This window comes from Dipodomys spectabilis, unplaced genomic scaffold (assembly GCF_019054845.1).
Source record: "Dipodomys spectabilis isolate Male_0828 unplaced genomic scaffold, ASM1905484v1 ptg000107l, whole genome shotgun sequence".
Lineage (NCBI taxonomy): Eukaryota > Metazoa > Chordata > Mammalia > Rodentia > Heteromyidae > Dipodomys > Dipodomys spectabilis.
Genome location: NW_024870784.1, coordinates 7,011,812 through 7,018,427, shown reverse-complemented (window position 1 = coordinate 7,018,427; position 6,616 = coordinate 7,011,812).

Genomic DNA, 6,616 nt, shown 5'->3' with positions numbered 1-6,616 from the left:
TGCAAGGCAAGCGCTCTACCACTGAGCCACTTTCCCAGCAACTTTTAATCTTTCATACATGCACCTACTGTGCTCTTTATCTCAGACATAGTTTGTTGTGTTTTTTTCCTTCATGTCTGGAAGTTTGATTTGGATCTTCCATGCCTTGTTCAACAGGTCCTGTGTTTCCTTTAGCCCTGTCCTCCAGTCCAGCTGTGATAACCTCCAACGCCCTTTTCCATCCCCTCCATCCCCTGTTCTGTGTCCTCATTCTCTTCCCACGGGTTTCCTTCTCTCCTCCCACGTACCATTTGATTGCCCTCTGGGTGTGTCTGGTGATTTTTACTTGGATGGTGGGCATTGTGACTTTTACTGGTTGAATACTTATTTTTTTCCATTCTTTTTTTTTTTTTTTGGGGGGGGGGTCCAGTCATGGGGCCTGAACTCTGGGCCTGGGCGCTGTCTCTTAGCTCTTCAGCTCAAGGCTAGCACTCTACCACTTGAGCCACAGTGCCACTTTTTTTTTGCTTAAGTGTTGCTGAGGAATCAAACCCAGGGCCTCAGGCATGCAAGGCAAGCACTATACCACTGAGCCACCTTCCCAGCCCCCTTTTTTCCATTCTTATAAGTATGCCAGAGCTTTGCTTGGGGGATATGATGAACTTACTAACTTAGGTGAAAACAGTTCTCTCTCTGGGGGTTTTGTTTTTAAATTGTACTCAGTAGGGTCAGAGCAGCTTTAAAGGCTAATTTTGCTCCTTTACAGAGACAAACACAGGGCCCCAGGAATCATTTTGAGCAGGAGTTGTCCCCTCTGGTCCTCTCGGGTGGTTTCTGCCAGGCCCAGGAAGAGCTAAGGGACTTCTCTAAGGATGTGTGCGTGTTCCCACTCTCCAACTTCCTTCTGTCCAGCACACAGCAGTCCAGCTCTGTCCACCTTGTCTCCCTGTGACCTCACCCTGTACCTCCTCAGAGTCAGGGACACTACCACTGTGTCTCATCTGCCACTGTTCTTATTTAAAAAATCATTTTTATATGGCCCAGTGAAGTTGGATGCCAGTGGCTCACATCTGTAATCCTACTACCCAGGAGATTGAGATCTGAGGATCATGATTCAGAGTCATCCCAGGCAGTGAAGTCTGTGAGACTTAACTCCAGTTAACCACCAGAAAACTGAAAGTGGTGCTGTGGCTCAAGGGGTAGAGCTCTAGCCTTGAGCAAAAAGGCCTCAGGGCCTGGATAGCACCTGGGCCCTGAGGTCAAGCCCAGTGACCATCAAAAAAAAAAAAAAAAGTGGCAAGTGGAGCTATCTATGTCTCTAGTGGTAGGGTGCTAGTCTTGAGCAAAATGCTTAGGAACAGTGCCCAGGCTCTAAGTTCCAGCCCCAGTACTGACACAAAAAGAAATAATAAAATTAACGGCCCAATGAATGTGGTCCTGGGGTGTGTGTGTGGAAGAAACAAAGCTAGTCAGACTTGAATTGTATCTGTTGTGATAAACATGTTAAACAAAAACATCCTTTAATTGAAAAAAAATCACATTTTCACATTATTTTGTTGTTTCTTTGCAGATTGGGAAACCAGTCTCTGTTACTCCATTTGGGTGACAAGACAAACAGAAACTCAGGATTTCATTACTGATAGGTAAGCTAACATGTCCTAAAGCACCCTGCCCTGGATGTCCGTGGACGCTCTTGACAGTTTCCAAGGAGCTTATCCAAGAAATAGTTCAGTAGAGGCGTGGTTCCTCCACAAACTTGAAAAATCACATAGATCTCCCACTTGATCCGCAATCAACTCACCCCCTCCTCAACTCAGCCTCGGTCAAGTTCAAACAGCCTGTGATAACTTCACCACTTTCTCCCGAGGAGGGAACCGTGCAGGGGAGGGCAGAATGGAAATTGTCTGTGCACAATCACAGTGTTGCACACCTACCACGGAAGCTCCGAGAGCTGCACAGTAATGCTGCATGTGGCCTGCATTTTGTTTATTATTATTATTTACAAACCTCACTTGTAAATTCCCAGCCTGACAGTGCGGTGCGTTCCTCCGCTTTGGTGCGTTCCTCCGCTTTGGCCAGGTCCTTAGAGGACCTGGGGCAAGGCTGCATCCCTCTGCATTCTTTACATCCTTGGTGACAGTGGTGACATGTAGCTAAGGGTTGATGTGCTGACCTGTTTCTCTCATGTGATGAGGACACAGGTCAGGAGGGGAGGGGCACCTGTACCCCTGGTACCGGCAGAGGCTGGTATGGAAGGAGGCTGAGGTTTTGCTCTGAGGGTCTCCATGAGGACTTAAAAGTTCTGCCATGCCACTGTAGTTGGGCTCCAAGCTGATTTCGTAGTAGTTATCTCTGTCCACCAGATCAAAGTATCTGTCCACCAGATCAGAGTATTGAACAATGCTGAAAGTCTATGTTATTTTTCTCCAATTTCTTGGAAAGGTGAAAGAGTAGAGTTCAAAGTATCACACTGGCCTGTCCTTTTATTTATAGTAAACTAGCTCCTATTCATGGCTGTGCTGTCTGGGAAGGCCAGCTCTCTATCAGCCCCTGCACACACATGCCACTTTAGAAATATCAGTCAAACATCCCCTGATTTTTCATGAGAAAGCACAGAATGATCACTGCCACCAAGGAAAGGCTTGGGAGATACAAGCTTCCAAAAATGCTTCCTGTGGAATCTTACTGGTCTAGATTGATGATTGAGAGCATTAGCAAAGTAGTCTCAGGTCCACTGCTGGTGGCTCACCCTTGTAATCCTAGCTACTCAGGAGGCTGAGATCTGAGGGTCAAAGCCAGCTGGGGCAGGAAAGTCCACAAGACTCTTATCTTCAAGTAACCACAAAAAGCTGTAAATGGAACTGTGGCTCAAGTGATAGAGCACTGGCCGTGAGTAAAGAAGCTCAGGGACACACCCTGTGTTCAAGCCCTAGGACCGACACATAAAACAAAACAGTCTCAGAATTTATACAATTTAGAAATTCTTATCTTTGGAATTATCATATTTCCAATGCAGCGTAAGACACGGAGCTAGGAGCAGTTTGTCTCCCCAGTAAGTGGTGTGTGTGTGTGTGTGTGTGTGTGTGTGTGTGCGTGCGCGCGCGCTGTTAACAATGAGAAGAGGGCTACATTATAGCTTTGGGGGAACACATTGGAGGAACTTTTTGCTCCCTAAAATCATGTATTTAAATTGTATTTCATGCAGTGTGTATACATGTATTTATTATTTAATCATCTAGGCCCCAGCCTGAGGACTGACTCTCAGGGCCTCTCCCAGCCTCCCTATTCACATGTAGACTCTGGTAGACACACCTTCTGGTACTCCCAGACCCCTTGCTACCCACTGGAAGCAAGGCTGGGGCTCAGCTGCCAAAGGGGGTACATTCTCAGTCCCACTTTTGACTTACATTGAGCCTTAGCCAGGGATAAAGGACCCTGCTTGGATAGGACTCAGTGAACAGAAAAGAATTTTCTCAGTGAGCCCAAGACCGCTATGCTAGTAAGCATACCAGCTGTGCCCTGGCTTGGCACCAGGGAACTTGGATTTCAGGCCTTCTCAGAGTCACTGATGACAGCAGCGCTCTGTGCCTGCGAACTGCTCAGACCATGCAAACAAATCTGTGAGACTCTAGCCTTCAATAAGTCAGAAGAAAAGCCAGAAGCAGAGGCATGGCTCCAGTGGTAGAGTGTCAGCCATAAGCAGAAAAAAAACAGAGAGCATGAGTTCCTGAGTTCAAGCCTCAGTATTGATCCTGAGTGAATAAATGAATGAATGAATAATTCCAGAGATGTGTAGTGCTTACCACATTGATTCCTGATTGTAGACATCTTCCTCTGTCTCACTGGCCATGGCTCCTGTGGCCCCCATAATGTGGGCAAATAACCAGATCTTCTCCCCAGTGGCTTCTATGGGAAGCTATATCAGAGCCCAGAAAAAACCGAGTGCAAAGCAAGGGATACGCACCAGCAAGGTGCGTTCTGAAGCAGGTTGTGCTGTGGGGATCAGGACCTCCCTCCTGGGACCCTCTGGGGAAGCACGTCTGTGCTGACAGACACAAGGCAGGCATTCGCCATTTTCCCTCCCTCTCCTGCCACCCACTGACCTAGGTCTATCCCAAGGGGTTACTGTCTTGTCCTTCAAGTGGAGGTGCCAATCCCAGGCAGAGGCAGTAGAGAACCTAAGGCAAGAAGTGACAGGTCCTGGGACGGTGGAGGCACAGGTGCCAGGGCCCAGCGGTGCAGAGAGACCGAGGCCTCCAGGTAGGTCAGGAGGACAGCAGGCGAGGACTCAAGCAGATGACAGAATTTCTCAGGTGTGACTAGAATGGGGACACTGCAGGCCACCAGCTGTGACTTAGGGCATGATGAAGGAATGATGGGAACAGTTCACCTCCTGCTCTGTGTGGGAAATACGGACAAGTCAGCGCCCGGAGCCAGGAGTCGGGCATGTGCACTGACAGGACACGGCAGGTGGTGACACCACTGGCCTGGCTATTCTTGGCTGGCCAGCTGACCTGTCCTCTACATCTCTCATGCCTCCGACACTGATGTCCATTCTGGATGAAGAACTGGAAGTCATAGTGATGTTGATCAAATGTGTGGATAGAATAAAAGAAGAAACACTAGAAGAATATCAAACATCTTAGAGACAAAGCCTGACTTGGAAAGAAAAAGAACTTTACAGGGAGCCAGGAAAAGACTCTCAACTTGAGTGGGCTGCAGGGAGCTGCAGGGGCAGGTAGCTATGACCCTGGAATCTATTAGACTACACACACAGTCTAGGCATATGAGCAGCAGGGTGTGTGTGTGTGTGTGTGTGTGTCTGTGTGTGTGTGTGTGTCTGTGTCTGTGTGTGTCTGTGTCTGTGTGTGTGTGTGTCCCTGTGCTTTCTTTCTCTGCTCAAAGCAGGTGCCATAGCTTCACTTGCAGCTTTTTGAATTTTGAATTCTTTCCTGAATTTTATTTGTATAAAAGTCAGGGACTTTATTGATGTCTTAAATTCAATACAAGTCAGAATAATTGAAAACCCAGGTACTGCCTTAAAGTACTCAGAACAAGACCTGTAAGGGACAGGGGCTGAGTCTGGTGTCTGGAAGCAGCCTGAGGTTGCCTAGCACTGTGGCACCTTAGGTCAAAGCAAGGACACAAATGTGGGCTGGTATAGAACTTTAGTACACATGTTGAAATCAAAGGTAAATAAGTCATCTGTGTGTCTGCCAGTACTGGGCTTAAACTCAGTTCTGGGCTTAAACTGTCCCTTCGCTTTTTCGCTCAAGGCTAGCATTCTAGCACTGGAGGCACACCTCTACTTCTGGTGATTAATTGAAGATAAGAGTCTCATGGGGGCTGGGAAGGTGGCTTGGTGGTAGAGCGCTTGCCTTGCATGCATGAGGCCCTGGGTTCCATTCCTCAGCACCACATAAGCAAAAAGAAAAAAGCCGGAAGTGGCGCTGTGGCTCAAGTGGTAGAGCGCTAGCCTTGAGCTGAAGAGCTGAGGGACAGCGCCCAGGCCCAGAGTTCAGGCCCCACAACTGGAGGCCCCCCCCAAAAAAAAGGTTTAAGAGTTATGTAAGTCAAGTAAAGAATACATTTCTTTTTTGTTGTTGTTGTTAGTTGGTAGTGGGGCCTGAACTCTGGGCCTGGGCGCTATCTCTCAGCTCTTCAGCTCAAGGCTAGCACTCTACCACTAGAGCCATAGCGCCACTTCGGTTTTCTGAGTTGTTTATTGGAGATAAAAGTCTCACGGACTTTCCTGTCTGGGCTGGTTTTGAACCTCAGTTCTCAGATCTCAGCCTCCTGAGTAGTTAGGATTACAGGCGTGAGCCACCGGTGCCGGCAAGAGTACATTTCTTTTCTTTTTTTTTTTTCCGGTCATGGAGCTTGAACTCTGGGCTTGGGTGCTGTCCTTGAACTCTTCAGCTCAAGGTGAGTGCTCTACAGTGCCACTTCCAAGAGTACATTTCTTTTTTTTCTTTTTCTTTGTTTTTTTGGGGGTCCGGTTGTGGGGCCTGAACTCTGGGCCTGGGCGCTGTCCCTCAGCTCTTCAGCTGAAGGCTAGCGCTCTACCACTTGAACCATAGTGCCACTTCCGGCCTTTTTCTTTTTGCTTATGTGGTGCTGGGGAATCGAACCCAGAACCTCAGGCATGCAAGGCAAGCGTTCTACCACTGAGCCACCTTCCCAGCCCCCAGGAGTACTTTCTTTATGGACAATGTCACCCTTCCTCTTGCTGCTCTCCCCCAGTTTTCCCCTCCCATCCTCACCCACAGTTGTATAGTTCATTTTCAACAGTGAGTACCACTGCTACATTTGTTCACCCTTTTTTCCCTCCATTTTCGTGCCCATCTGTGCATTTGTAGAGGCTGGGATAGTCTTCACACAAGCCATCTTCATATTCAGTCTGGCTGTTTGTGTTGAAAAGTCCTCAAAGCAAGAGTTGGGGGGTGGAGCCTTCAGCGGTGGTAGGTATGGGGTGGTGCTCTCCTCGGGGTAGATATAGAGCAGATGGTTCTTCATGGTGATGGTGGTTCATTATCAAGTAAGTTCAAGCACGTCTCACACTCAGCATGGGGCCTGAGGCTGAGCACTGGAGCCTGGGGAGGGAAAAGAAAGCAGCCGGCAGAGCACATTTCCAAAG